The sequence below is a fragment of the Mustela nivalis genome, assembly GCF_964662115.1.
Source record: "Mustela nivalis genome assembly, chromosome: 14".
Taxonomy (NCBI): Eukaryota; Metazoa; Chordata; class Mammalia; order Carnivora; family Mustelidae; genus Mustela; species Mustela nivalis.
The window spans coordinates 37,848,972-37,863,770 of NC_139033.1; the positions used below are offsets into that span (position 1 = coordinate 37,848,972).

At 41.8% G+C, this 14,799-nt stretch overlaps 1 protein-coding gene; it reads left to right on the forward strand.

The window, feature by feature from the left end:
- The window catches only part of LOC309848357 (uncharacterized protein), a 242,332-nt gene that overhangs the window by 87,594 nt on the left and 139,939 nt on the right, over positions 1 to 14,799 (forward strand).

The window sequence follows — 14,799 nt, forward strand, 5'->3', positions numbered from 1 at the left end:
CCCTTCCCAGGGCCGGGGATGGAATTTTTGGGTAAGAACAAGAGGACACTGTGACTTCTTCATGCTGAGATCCCCTCTACTTGTTTTGTCGCTGAAAAAGAGCAAACCTCATGACCCCAGCCTCTTCAGACACGAGTCCTGTTTCCTAAGTTCTCAGCACCATGCTCTGCACACACCAATGTTTGTTGATTGAACGAAAGGTTTCTGTGGGATAAAGTACTATAGTATAGTGTTTTCTTTTGTAGTATCGTTTAAAAAGAGGAGAATCCAACAGCAAGTGTTAATTTGTGCCTACCATGAATGTATTTAAAGCCATTCTAGAATATGCTTATAGGGAGATTGAGAGAAACGAATTGTAGATTTGCAGGGGAAATGTTACAAGGATGGGCCCTCTGTAGAGATTCTCAGGATTTTCCCCTTTAAAAAATAAATCTTTCTGTGGGCAGTCTGTAGACTGAAATGTTTATGGTGTGATTGGTTCAGATTGACTTGAAGGGCTAAGACTTGGGTTCTGTTTCAATCCTTATCAATTTGCTATTGACTACTTAATAATCTTGTGACTTACCAACCCATGGTGTGTATAAAATAATTAAGTTTTAAAATAAGGCTACACATATGTAAGATATATGCTCTCAAAGAGTCAAAATTTATTCTTTGTTGGCTTTGTTAGCTCCAAAGCCCATACTTCAAATGAATACACATTCAAACCACACATCTCTGAGCTGACAGCTCATATTAGTTAGGAATGTTTCTGGCTTCCGGGAACAGAAAGACTGATTAACGGTGGCCTAGGCAATAGACACAGAAGTTTTTGAAACAATGAGTAATATGGAGGTAGGTACTTGTAGGTTGGTACAATGACTCAGCAATATCTTCATACATCTAGGAACCAGGATTTTCCTGTCCTGTTCCTCCCCCCTCACCCCCTCAGTATATTTGTTTTTTGCCCTCATGGTTTTACCTCATGTTTGCAATGTGGCTGCCACATTTCCAGGCATCACATGCTCATGCCAGCATCCTAAGCAGAAACTGAAAGCCAGAGGCTAAGGGTCTTATTATACTCAGAAGCTCTGTCTTTATAGACGATTATGAGAGACTCGAGAAATCTCTCATTTGCTTCTCATTGTTGGGAACGGTATCATATAACCGCCCTACACAGCCATAAGGGCAGGGGAATGGGAGCACCATGAGCTATTGGATCCCTTAGTACTCACTCCATGGTGCTGGGGAGAGAACCTCCTCTCCTGAGATCTGGTGATATCTGCTTGCTACCTGAATTCATTGTCAGAATTCTGTGGTCAGGGAAAAGTTCATGGGCAGTGTCTGTGCAGACTGTGGGATGTGATGGTGTTTGGCATTGAAAAGACGAGAGAAGCAGTTATAAAGAGGCAGACTAAGTAGTGGGTTGGACCATGAGCTATGGAGACAGAGCACTCTAGACTGAATTTTGGATTTGGGGCTTAGTAGTTGTATGACCTTGGGTAAGTGACTTAACTTCCGGCTTTGCAGTTGAATTGTTTGCAATAATCCCTACTCACAGTGTTGCTGTGAGGATTCAGTGGGATAATATGGGCGAAACAGTTAGCATAGAGCTCTGCGTGGGTTAAAGTGGAAGTCTCTTTTACTGTGTCAAAGCCTATAGGGACAGAGTGGAGGGCTCTCTGGTGCTACAGGCCCACAAGGCTTTGTACTCACTTTGGGGAAAGCACTGTTTTGAGGGGCAAGAGGCCAGCTTTGGGGACTGCATCCTTAACTCACTAAGTGTTTAAGACTAAGTTCCATTCTGGGCCTCAGTTTCCTCAATTGTAAGATGGGATTCTTGTTCTCCAAGTTCCATTCAGTTCCAACGTTCTGATGTGATGGTGACCCACTGGTAGTGGACAGCTCGTGGCATAGGTCCCAGAGGGTTTTTAGGGGCCACTGCCACCACACTTGCTGAGAAGACTGAAGAATTCTGTGCTTTCCCTAATGGCACTCTAATTGTCTTTCTCTAATGGCACTTTCTAATTGTCCCTATGAAGGTGGCGAATAATCGAGGGGACTCCTACCCTCCCCATGACCCCATATACCTTTTAAAATTAAAAGTAGCCACTGGAATAAGTTACAGGCCTCGTCCTTCAAATGTCTAATGACCTCCTCCAAAAGTGACTCCCTAGGTCTGGAATCCCAGTGGGGCTTCTGCCCCCCTGTCTGTCAAGACTTGATTTGATATTTGAACTCGATTTCACATAAATAGGGTATTCAGAAATGTTCTTAGTTAACTTTGTACTTATTTAGTTTCAATAAAAACAAGGCAAATGCATAATTAGCATTTTAACAATAAATAAATTAGAACTTGAGATTGCTGTAACAATATACACTGTTAGAGAAGAATCGAAGAACGCAGTCTAAAAATAAAGACGAACTCATAAACACACTCTTCTTTCTCTCTGGAAATCAAAAACACACCAATCGTTTTATGACAAAGGACGAATAATGAAGGGAACTGAGAACTTTTCTTCCCACCTACTAGTGGGAAGGTAGTCGTGTGGATTTGGATGAGGAACAGTTGTATCCAAAACAATAAAATTGCCCCAAAAGCCTTGATTATTAGTTCCACTTAAATAAAGCAACAACAGCAAGGATAAATGTAAAACTGATGTTAGGAGATTTTTAAAAGCTGCAATCCATGAAAACTAAATAGTCGTTTGCAAAATACTGTTCCAATCAACAGAATTGTTTCCTTCAGAAGAACTGTCGGAGGCCCCCCTAACTCTCCTGGTACAGCTTGGAAATTGTTCTTTCTTCCAGTGGGACACGGGGCGGTTCAGACGCTTCATGCAGTCTGTCATGCCCTAAAAAATTCTGAGTGTCGTGGTGGAATAATCAGCCTCAGATTTAACGTTACAAATTTTGCAAGGCCTTTTGTAAGTAAGGAGGATTTGGGGCTCGTGACAAAAGCAGGCTGTGCCAAGAGGAAGTGTACCACGAGAGCCCACCTTAGGGCGGGACCCACGGCTCACACCAGCCGTGGCACTGGCTCAGACTTTTGCAACTCTGGGGGTTCCATATACACTTTGATTGAGGTACAACATAGCACGGGGGCAAGTATTAACCTGTGTTTTGACTTTTTCTAAATTGCTTCCTGGTAATGTATCCGGAGGCCTATACATCTAAGAAACAGAGTAACAAAACACATGAACAGAAATAGGTAAAACAATTCCAGGGACTGTGAAATGATCAGTATTCTGAAAAACATTCTTCTGCGTTACATGATTTATAGAGGAAAACAGATTCAGAACAGAGATCTTGAGAGTATTTTAAAATATGAAGATATGTGTGTGTGTGTATGCGCGCACACGTGTCTGTGCGTGTTTACATACATATGCACACATTTGAATTTTAACTTCCCTGATCCTGGGGTGAATCTGGTAATGACATTTCTTCACCAGGTCCTGGGCCCCACTTTGGGAGGAGTGTTAAGAAAATAATTGTGCTTGATTAAGATCCGTGGAAGGACACTTGGGTATATTTAAAAAGTCCCCATAGCCCGCAGTGAGGTGGAGTTGGGTAAAAGAATAAAAGCATGTTAGTAACGAAAAACTAATGAAAAATAATCTAGGGACCTAGGCACAGGCTAAGATGACCGGGAGACAGGCAGGGTACACTCAGGCCAAAGCTCATTAAATAGAAACGGATCAGAGGGAGGGAGAAAGCAAGTGCGTTGGTAAAGCAGGGATCTGTTCATCTACAGGGGCTGCCTCTGGCTCTGAGCACTTGGAAGCCCATCAGAGATTCAGAAGGAAGTAGCCTCCAGTCACCAAGTCGAACCCCGGCATGCTGCAGATGAGGAAACCAAGGTTGAGTGCTTTGCTTAAGGTCCCAGGCAAATCAGAACAGAAAGAGATCTGGCACCCGTGACTCCCTGCTCTCAACCTGGGGCAGCCCTACCATGGGAAGTGACCTGCTTCTTCTAGATTGTGTCTCTACTGCCCACAGAAATTTCACTAGGAAATTAGAAAAGGAAATAGAGGAAACCAGATTTTATAATTGACTGAAAAAATGGTGTGGGAATAATAGCAAACAAAGGTAATGTTGTGAAGCCCAAGTTTCTCAACATCGGCAGCACACTGGGACTACCTAAGAAGCTTAAAAATAAATACGATGACAGACATCGGTGTCAGACTAATTTAATAAGAATCAGTGTGAGTTAGGCTCTGACACTGATTATTGTAAAAACTCCCAGTCGATTGTAATGGGTGGCCAGAGTTGGTATGAAAGATCTGGGTTTGAATCCTGCCACTATTAGCTGTGTGGCCTGAAGCAAGTGACCTAACCTCTCTGAGCTTCGCTTTCCTCATGTGTGAAATAGAGCCAATAGAGCCTGCCTTTTAAGACTGCTGTGAGCTTAGGTGAGATGAAGCCCATGACTTTCCTGACACAGTGTTGCCTGACAAACAAACAATGTTTATTTCTTTTGTAAGGATCTGAATCTTGATTCAGGGGTTAAAATGAGAGAATCAGTTTTTATTTTGTAAACTATGAGTGAGTGAGTTTCCTTATCTAGCATGTGCCTAACTCCCTGAGAACATTCTCAAGAATTCTTTTTTTTTTTTTATGATTTTTATTTATTTATTTATTGGACAGACAGAGATCACAAGTAGGCAGAGATGCAGGCAGAGAGAGGTGGGGGGTGGGGAAGCAGGCTCCCTGCAGAGCAAAGAGCCTGATGTGGGGCTCTATCCCAGGAACATGGGACCATGACCCAAGCCGAAGGCAGAGGCTTTAACCCCCTGAGCCACCCAGGTGCTCCAAGAATTCTTATTAAATATTCAAGAACAGTTTTCAATTTCCAAAATAAGGTGATGGGGCAGAGGATGTAGCCACCAAGAAAGTAATGCTTACTTCACTGACCAGTGGGATTCTGGTGGGTGGTCTGGAGGAGGTGAGCCTCCTGGTTGGCATTAGAGGGTAGCATAGGGCTTTTGAGAATGAAACCACATGGCAGATGATACACAAATATGACTTTAAATGGCATCAAGTCACATGTTGAGAAAAGCATTGCCTTCTCGATTCTCTTTCAGTGATACTTCTTGTACTAGGAAGACATTTTGCTTGTTAATATCACTCATTAAACAGAAGAGATCTCAGAGCCTTTTTACTTAGAACTTAACCTTATTTCACCTTTGTTCTCTTTCTGTGTATGTTGCCTTTTATTCAGGGCAAGTGGCTCTGGTTTTCTGTTTAGAATACTGAATGTTTATAAGGAAAAATGGGCCAGGACTCTTCAGTGAACAGTGTAGGAATGATAAGCAGATCGAGGGAAATTTACAAAGGTGGGAAAGTCCTGGGTTCTCACCATGGCTCGTCTGGGAGACCTCAGGCTGGAACAGGAACAGACTCTTTCTGGGACTCGGTTTCCTCCATCCTAAACTGAAAGTGGTAGACTTGACAATGCCTACGACTGCTTCCAATTTAAGCATGTCTGATATTCAAATTCCTCACATTTTGGGCTTTTAAGGATAATCTTGTTCATTAAAGATATATGTATAAACACCCCAAGCAACAAGGGAAATGGGATAGAAGTGAACATTTTCTCTACTTCATATCCTCATAGAAGAACACAAGGGTTACTGGTTCTTAATAAAGTCATTCTTTACTCCGAGTTTTCTTCTCTTGCTGTTAGACCCTATTAATTAATTTTAAAGATTGTTGTGATCTGGGTGATTACCTACATTCAGGTGTAACGCCCAAGCCAGGTGTATTCTGTTGTGAATTTTCTGGGCAATTAGATCTGTGGATTATTGCTGGGTTAGCATGTTTCTCTCCTTTCAGCGCTCTTAAGAAATCTGAAATACAGGACAGAGTCTTGCACTGCAGAGTAGTAGTAAAATGCTAATTGGTATAAACCAACATTTATGTACTGGTTTGGGTAGAAAGGTGGCATCAGTGCTATGCCCATCGCTAACTGTGTGAGTTTTGGTCAGTAGCGCACAGATGCTGAGGGCGTAGGGGTTGGTGTCCTGGGCAAGAAGGACGTAGGACCCTCTAGGTCTTCAGTGTTGTTCCCTGAGGTTGGTGCTTGCTGGGACAGGCCAGAACTGGGCCACGGCTCGCAAGGCATCCAGGGCACAGAATTTTCATAGGTGGTCCCAGGTTCACAGGTGGTCCCTCTGAAAACTGGCCAAGCATGATCCTGGGTTTTCTCTCAGCAGTGCTCTGGGTGGGGAGGACCTAATTCATCCAGTCCAGTTGCTTTCCTGCTTCTGTCCTCCTGGCTCTATACCTTCACCCTACGGCCGCATGGTCATTGTCAGCCTTCGGTGAAGGTCTCCCTTCTCCACTAGTTCAAAGTCTCCTTTCCTAGTGGGGACTCCTGTACCACCCCTGTTTTGTGCGATTCCCTGGGATGATAATGTATCCTTCTGGTACCCCAAGCCTTGTTCTAGATCCTTTCTGGTGCATTATTATATCTAATCCTTTCTCCATTATCGTTCGTCCTCTGCAAAGGGGAAACTTGAGGCTGAGGAAATGACCTAGTTCGCCCCCAAATGATAATGGGTTCTGAAATAAGCAATATTACATGACTCCAATCTACAGAAAAAGTTTTCTTGTTAGTTTTTTTTTCTTTTGTTTTCTAAAAAAGAATGAGCACATGGGTGGTAGGGGAGGGCTAGAGGGAAAGGGAGAGAGAGGTGGGGGGCTTGATCTCATGTCCCTGAGATCATGACCTGAGCTGAAATCAAGATTCAGATGCTTCACCAACTGAGCCACCCCTCTACCCCTGCAGAAAGTTGTTTTGGCATTTTCCAATAGAGGAGAAGTGTTCGGGAATTTCCCGGAAGACCAAAGTATCTGGGATACACGTGTTCTTATTTTGATTAAGTCTGGGAAAATACTAGTGACAAAACACTACAATTCTTTTGGTGGCAATAGGTTTGGACGAATAAGAAAGAGGTGGGTGCCTTGTTGGGAGTCAATATTGAGATCGGGGATTCGTGGGCCACACATCTGTGGGCAGCCTCAGAAAGGGAACAGGGACCTTGGCTCTGGAGTTGCCGGGGGATCCACGACTCTTATGGTGGGCGACTCTGGGAACGAGACTAAATTGTTTGGAAGTCTGTGGAAGTGTGGTGGTAAGGAAATAGCGAGTTTTTCAGCAATGTATTCACTCACAAATACTGAGTGAGCATCTGCTAAGTGCCACACGCGATTCTCAGCACTGAAGATACAGAGGAAAATCACCAGAAGAGAGGCGAGCCGGGCTCTCTGGAAGCTGGAGAGATAAGCCAACACTGGAAGGTAGAGCAGAGAAGGAGTGTGCAAGGAGACCAGGAGGGAAGGGCCAGGGCGGTGGCTGGAAAATGGGCAGGGAAGGGTGTGAGGCAAAGCTAGAGAAGGGAGTGTTTCCCGAATAGAGACGGGCTAGAGTTTTATCAGAAGGTATAGAAATCTGAGGTTAGGGGGCCCTCAAGAATCCTTGTATTCCTTGCCACCTTACACCCTGACAACTTACGACTTTTCCTCCTTGGCCTTTTCTTGAGGGGCTCTGCTCTAATGTTCACGTCTCGCGAGAGCGAATGATGGGCAATGGTGAGGAGGCATGTGTGCGTCCACGCCTGCAAGGGCGCTGGGCTCGTGCCGCCTTCTTCTGGGAGGCAAATTTTGTTGCCTGGGGTGTGTTTTCAAATGAAGCGTTTGAAGTGGTATTCTTTTTTGGGGTCAAAACAGATCTAAGCGCCATCCGTCAGTGTGCTGAGCTGCAAACAGAGCAGCGATTTCCTGAGACGAGGTGTGTGTCTGCCAGGATCAACCACAGGCCTTGCCAGATCCTTGTGGAAGATGAAATGCCAGGGAGCAGCCTGCTACCACAAAGAGAAGCGGAATGGCAGCGACACCTCCAACGGCAGAAAATTGAGAAAACGTTCCTTGGAAACCAGTTCCTCGTTGTGCAATCAGGACAACACCAAGACACCAACCCATTCGCTCCGCAGAGTAATTAACAAGGGCCACTTGTATAATCTTTGAGGATTTATAAAGTGCTTGCGAGGATGTTATCCCATCCATTGGGTTTGAACTTGGGAGCCTGCGGTCAGCTCTGACAAGGAGCCCTCGTGTGCCAGCTTGCACCATCCCTTGTCTCATTTCCAAAGTGGAGCCATGGAAACCGTGGCTGTCCCCGGGGATGGGTGTCCTGCCTTTAAATGACTTGCTTCCCAACAGTTTTGGAACTAAGAAATCATGACTCTGAATCATGAGAGTATGGGAGAATTTCTATTTTTCTCCTATATATCTTGGAGATTTCCAAATTTTCTGTGATAAGCATGGCTACATTTGTAATTAGAAAAAAAAAAGTTGTTTAAAAAACCAGGGGAAGCAAGCTTCTGAAGTATACCACAGGACTGGCCACCTGCTTTGGTCCAACATCCTGGGTCAAAAGAACCATTGCATTTTTGAAGAGGGGCCATAAAGTTCATGTAACAAAGCCATTCGTGCACCAGTGTGCAGAGAACATAAGTAGCAAAAGTAGTGTCCTACTTATTTAAAGTGGATACTTGGAAAGCTTTAACACCAGCAAAGCAAAGCCAGAGATATCCATCCTCTTAGATGAAGTGAGATGGATTCTGAATGTGCTAATTTCTCTTTTAGATAGTTTATTTTTTTTTTATTAAATAATATATGCTTCTTAAAGGGAATGTGGCAAATAAAAAGAAAAGGAACAATATTCTATCCATTAAAGATGATCTCAAAATTCCCCCTCCCTCCCATCTTTTTAAATGGAAGTGGGTGGGTCTTTTGTTTTTGTTTTGCACAATGGTATTTATTTTTATTTGAACTTCTAAATTTCCTTTTCCAGAATCATTTCTTTATATCTGAATAGTGAGAGTAACAATTCATTATAAAATCTTTTTTGAAAAGCTTCATCTAGAGTGGAAGAAAGACTGCTTTCCACAGGTATGGTTAGGTGAGCTTTTTTGAAAAGATACCCCACCAGAGAGCTCATCAATTCTTTTTTTTTCTTAGCATTTCCCCTGTGTTGATTTCCTAATTTGAATTCTAAATAAGAAAAAAAAAAAAAAAGGCAGATGAGTGATATGTCACCAGACCCCTTGCCTCTGCAAGACTATTTCTGTATCATTACTCAGAAAGATGACTTGGCAGGGTATAATATGCTTGGTTTACAACTTTGTCCTCAAAATATGTTACTCATTGCTTCATTGTTATTTAGCATTTAGTATTAAAAATTTAAGAGACCAGACTTTCACTTATTTGTGTGTAAAGTCATTTTTTGTTTCTGCCTATAAGTATACAATATATAAAAATTCATCTTAGTAGTTATACAAGATTGGGTCAGCCCCAGAGGTCTCCCCCATCCCAGGGATTTCCTTGGAACATGATGGGCTGTTTCCAATTTCCCATTTCTTTTTCTTTTTCCTCTTGAGGAAGATTTTCTTTAACTCTTAATATTGGACATTGAGTTTATTCCAATAACTGTACTTTTAAAGTTTGATCTCTGTGTGTTTTGTTTGTTTGTTGTGTTTTTCTTTTTTTAGGATTTATGTATTTATTTTAAAGAATGGGAGGGAGAACGTGTGTGTGTGAGGCGGGCTGGGGGCAGGCAGAGAGAAAGAGAGAGAGAGAATGTAAAGACTCCCCACTGAGTGCTGAACCTGAAGTGGGTCTGGATCTCATGACCCTGAGATCATGAACTGAGCCAAAACCTAGAGTCAGAGGCTTAATTGACAGTGCAACTCAGGTGCCCCACTATGTTTTCAGTATTTTAATTTTTGTCTGGATTCTAGGAGAACTACTGGAATTTGCCCTCTGTACTATGAATCAGTTTTCTGCAATGACAATTATGTCCTTTCCTGCCTCCAATTTTGATCCATTATTGCTTTTCTAATTTTTCTAAAGTCTTTAATTTGACCTACGTCACTTTTTAACCTCCTTTTGCTAGCTTTTCACCTCAATTATTTCTTTCATAGTGATGTCCTCTTTTTGCCCCATGGAGTGCAGGTCATTGTCTATTTAAATCCTAATCCCAGAGGTGCCTGGGTGGCTCTGTCAGTTGGGCAGCCATCTTTGGTTTGGGTGGTGATTCCAGGGTCCTGGGATCAAGCACCACATCGGGCTCCCTGCTCAGTGGAGAGCCTGGTTCTCCCTCATGTCTGCCTGCTGCTCTGCCTACTTGTGCTCTCTATTTCTCTCACAAATAAATAAATAAATCTTTTAAAAAAATTCCTAATCCCAGATCATTTTTTCTTAATTCCAGTTTTTGTAATAAATGTTTTTCGGGAGTCTGCTTATCCTCTGAACTTTTGTAATGATTCCTTTCATATTTTGATCCAAAATTTTCCTTGTTCTTCATGTTTTAATATTTTTCTTTTCGATTTACCCTCAAATAGAAAGGATATTTCACTTACTCTTGTCCTTGTTCTCTGGCGCTGGTCACATCTCTTTTCCCGAGGTCGAGCTTGATTTAATTTCCAGGGGGACTCTTTAGGACTGAGATCAAAGTTGCTTCCATGCTTCCTGGCTTTAATATTCTGAAACGATGGAATGCACAGAAGTGAGAGCTCCTAGCATGTGCTGCTACTAGAGCTCCCATGTCCCTGCCCCCAACCCCCTTGTATGACATCATCTGGAAAGACGGTATCTCCTCTGATACTAGGCATTACTTCCAGCTTCTCTATATTTCTTGAAAGATATCTAATAGGGGCTGTGGTATAATCTGATGGCTTCTTGCTAAGAACGTCCTAACCTGGGTATACACCCCAGTTCTACCTCTGACCACCTTTGTGAACTTTACTGAATTACTTCATATCCTTGAGGTTTACTTTCCTAGAATGAAGATAATGATACTGCTATTATTTTTTTGTTGCAAGGTTAAAGAAAGATCATGTTTGTAAAGTGCATTTTAAATAAATTTTAAATATTAGCTGCTGTTATCACTATTAATATTACTATTCTGTCTTTCAATACAGGGATAAAGAGAGGCATTGATTAGAGTGGAGGATATGAAACAGCGCACTGACAGCTTTGAAGAGAAGCACCCCATGGTGGAAAGGCAGCTGTCCAATTTTGTCATTGACACAGATGTTGAATTCCTGAATCTTGGTGGACAATAGGGGAATATTTTCAATCAGGCACAGACATGGTGAGTCACAAAATGGTTTTCCAATCTGGTTTGATCTGCTTCTGAAGTAGTAGAACTTCCCTAAGATTCTGATAAGAGTTTGATTGCAAATCACAGTTTTCTTATTGCTGTGATGTTTCATCTTCTGGGTCTTTATAGGTATTTTTGTAGAAAGGCTGATGGTGGTGTGTCCACAGCTATTATCCAGTTGCAATGTTAAGTGGGAAGTCTGCAGGTGTATTTCTCAGTTAGCTTTCAAATACAAATTACCAAATTTAACCAGTTAGATGCATGAAAACAAAATATGTTGCATGAGTGATTTCTTTCATTTCTTAGAGCTCTATAAGTAATTCCGTTTTTATCCAGATTTTACTTGTTAAATGTGTTCTAAGTCAGGGATGATGGAAACTTCTCTATTGTTACCATGTTGATATTCTGTCATTCTCCTATCATACCATAATGAAATGGCATGTTTTGCATTCTTATGGACCTTTTAAACCACTTATTTATGTTTTCTATTAGCATCCTTCAGGATCAAAGACAGAGTTGAATTCAGTGGTCTTGGCATTGACATTCAAATATATTTGGAAAGGATGCTTGAACTTCACTGTATGATATAGCACTCCTGCTGAATCCATTGTTATTCTAAAAAAAATAGATCTTAGGATGTGGGTGTTCTCTTTCTGTTGTGGAAAGATAGATATATGTTCAGTTGTAGTGTTTTTGAGATAACCTTGACGTGACTCACCAGAGTTCAGATCGCAAGCTCCTCTGTTTTTCTGTTGATGGAGAATGCTGGGAGAAGCTTATTGGGTAGTGATGGAAAGAACAGTGCCCCACTGGGTAGGGGCTGTACTGTCCAGTCTGAGTTTTGCTAAGGCTGTGTCCAATTACCTCCTAATAGATTTAGCACCGACATGGCACTTAATTGTAAAATGTTTTCAATTCTCTGAAAAACTCTCCTCATACGTAGGTCATTACCATTATCACCCCATTGTCCACAGAGTGTAGTGTAATTCCATATGTCCCCTGGGTTTTTGGTTTCTCTAGTCAATTCATTCCCATTAATATTTACTGAGGTGACATTTGGTTGCTTGGCCCATGACAAATGGTGAGGTTAGAATGCCTTGTTCTGTGGTTTAATGTTGGGACATTGGACATGATGCCTTTCTTTTGAGCATAAGAAGTACAAGGAAACAAACCAATTAGCTCTTCAAGTGAGTGCTGAGGATGCCAGGGACATGTGGTTAAGTTACATAATGATGAAAAGTCAAAAGAAGTACCATCCTAGGGCTGAAGAAAAGAGGTCACTGTTTTGGGGACTTGGCCTTGTCTTTAGATCTGCTGTCATTCATGGGAACTGTGGAGGTTCTGGTATATCGGGTGTCTGTCCTGATGATAAATAAACCAATGGAAAGTTAGGCAGTAGTTTGAAATAGAGAGACTCGATATACCCAAAGGTTTTTCCCAGCAATGCCATGCTGAAAAGTGTCAGTACCTTCTTCCCCATTGTCTCTAGGTCTAATCTGCCAGTTAAAGGAGTTCTTTTCTTCTTGAAAAGTCCATGGTACAAAGCACAATCCCCCTTAGTTTAAGTTAGAGCAATGTCCCTGGAATTAGAGGCCTCACTGACCTGTAATGTGGGAGGCTTAGGGGAAAAGGGGAAGGAGGAAAAGAGATTGACGTTCACCGTGAAGCCACAGTGTGAGAGATGAGGCACGAGGTGCTTTTCAAACATTGTTTTGTTTAATCCACACAACATGCTGCTCCTGTGGCATCACCATTCCCCTGATGGTTTTACTGTTATCTCCTTTTTCATTGACAGGGAGCCAGGACAGGAGATGTGTTTCACCTACTTGAGGTCCCATGGTGTCTGTGAGTCCAGTTCAGTCTTGGTGAGCCAATGGTTCTCAACCTTTAGCAGGTATTAGAATCTCCTGGATGGTTCATTAAACCGCAGACTGAGGGGACTCATTCTTAGAGTTGCTAATCAAGTTGATTTGGGGTCAGACTCAAGAATCTGCATTTCTAACAAGTTCCCAGGTGAAGCTGATATTGCTGGTTTAAGGACTACTCTTTGAGAATCTCTATTCTATACCATACTGTATTTTCAGAAGCAGGAGTGAAACTGGAAAGGTGGGCCCAGTTGATTGACTTCCTTGATTTTAGCCCGGAATGTCAGGTCATGTCCTCTTAAAGGAACCTGGCCTGCTGTTGCTAATGTTCCCTGGGTTCCTGCAGGAACTCCGCCATGGTTTTGGTCTCTAGGTCTCAAATTAGTCCATTTGGTATTTGATGTTGCCACCAAAGTCTTTGACCATTTAATGAATGAGATGTATGCTTATGGAATATAGTTGATGGCTAGTCTTATTTGCTTGATCTGGCCTTGGATGAAGTTTTTATCCTGACAGTCCTGCCCATTTAAATCATAGCACCTATAGGGGAGTCACATGAAATTTAGGTATAAGAACTTGGAGATGATTTTTCTGGATCATACCCAACCCAGCCAAGGCAACTCCATGATACCAGAAAAGGAATCACTGTGGTCCTAGGATGGAAGATTACTTGTAGGATCCACAGTGGCCAATACTTTTCAGATTTGCTATGTATGCTTGTTAAAACACATTCCACATCTCCAAAAGGGAAGTGATTTATCTTGGTCCAAGGAATGGCTCTGACTGTGGCAGAGGATTAGACGCTGAGGTAAATCTGAGATTCAGGTAGGACACTGACTCTGACATTACGCCATCAACATGGATGCCTATTCTTTCTGGGTCATCTCACTTGCTTTTATGGACTAAACTATCACCCAGGGACTCTAGGTCTGGCCTCTCCTATGGGATCTAGGCTCGACATTTCTAACTGGGCATTAGGTATCTTTTTTGTATGTGTCTCCTCTCTCACTGGCTGTATAACAAATGAGCCCCAAATGTAGTGACTTAAAAAAAGTCAACCTTCCTTTCACCCCCAAATCAGCAGTTTGGGTAGAATTTGGCAGGGTTGGTTTGTCTTTGGGACAGCTCAAAACTGAGGGGCTAAAACTATCTTTTGGGGAGGTTTTTTTTTTTTTTTTTTGGCCTGCATCCTATTATAAGACAATTAAAATATGTTGATTAGGAGAAGAGAATAAACATTACCTCTCAGTGGAAAGAATGCTAGTCATGCTATGAAAAGAACATGTGATATGTACATACACCTATGCATGCAGCCAGCTTCAGAAAATAAAATCTGGAGTGCATTTTTCAGTAAGTGATCAGAGATGGTATTCATGAGCAACAGGATGGCCAATCAATCATTAACATTTTTGCACACATTCTGAGATGCTGAACACATATACAAAGGTAAAGAAAATCAAAAGCGAAATAGACTAAGCTCCTGACTTAAGAAAGCATTCAATTTAAATGTCCAAAAGGTAAAATTAAAAAAAAAAAAAAAAAAAGCAAAACACAATCATCATCCTTTCCATCACAAAACAAAGAAACAGGAGGAAGACAAGGTATCATATTTATGATAGTGCCATGCTTTATCATTTACAAGGAATTTTTACATACATTGTCCATTTAGACATTCATTGAAATTTTATGAGAGTGTTATATTAGTATATAAAACATATTCTTAACATGTTAGAGTTTTGGGGGAATTTTAGGTAGTTTGGATGATAGAGTTGGGAAGGGTTAACTTCG